The sequence below is a fragment of the Penaeus monodon genome, chromosome 19, assembly GCF_015228065.2.
Source record: "Penaeus monodon isolate SGIC_2016 chromosome 19, NSTDA_Pmon_1, whole genome shotgun sequence".
Taxonomy (NCBI): domain Eukaryota; kingdom Metazoa; phylum Arthropoda; class Malacostraca; order Decapoda; family Penaeidae; genus Penaeus; species Penaeus monodon.
The window spans coordinates 7822683-7822882 of NC_051404.1; the positions used below are offsets into that span (position 1 = coordinate 7822683).

Genomic DNA, 200 nt, shown 5'->3' on the forward strand with positions numbered 1-200 from the left:
CGATGTATCGTAAGTGTTCGCGAGAAGAGAAAAGGAATGCGCACTGAAACACAGGCTTGGCAACCTTATACATACTCATACTGTCCTCTTGAGGTAGCTAGTTGTTGGTCTTCTCACCTCCCCCCCTCCTTTTCACCCCCCCTCCTTCGCCACACTTCGCAGTGCCGCGCGTAAAAATAACACGTGAGGATTTAAGGAGG

At 50.5% G+C, this 200-nt stretch overlaps 1 protein-coding gene across 1 annotated transcript in view; it reads right to left on the bottom strand.

The window, feature by feature from the left end:
* LOC119585043 (sarcoplasmic calcium-binding protein, beta chain) overlaps positions 1–200 on the bottom strand; it is a 5024-nt gene that overhangs the window by 2430 nt on the left and 2394 nt on the right. The gene's annotated exons all lie outside the window — the stretch shown is intronic.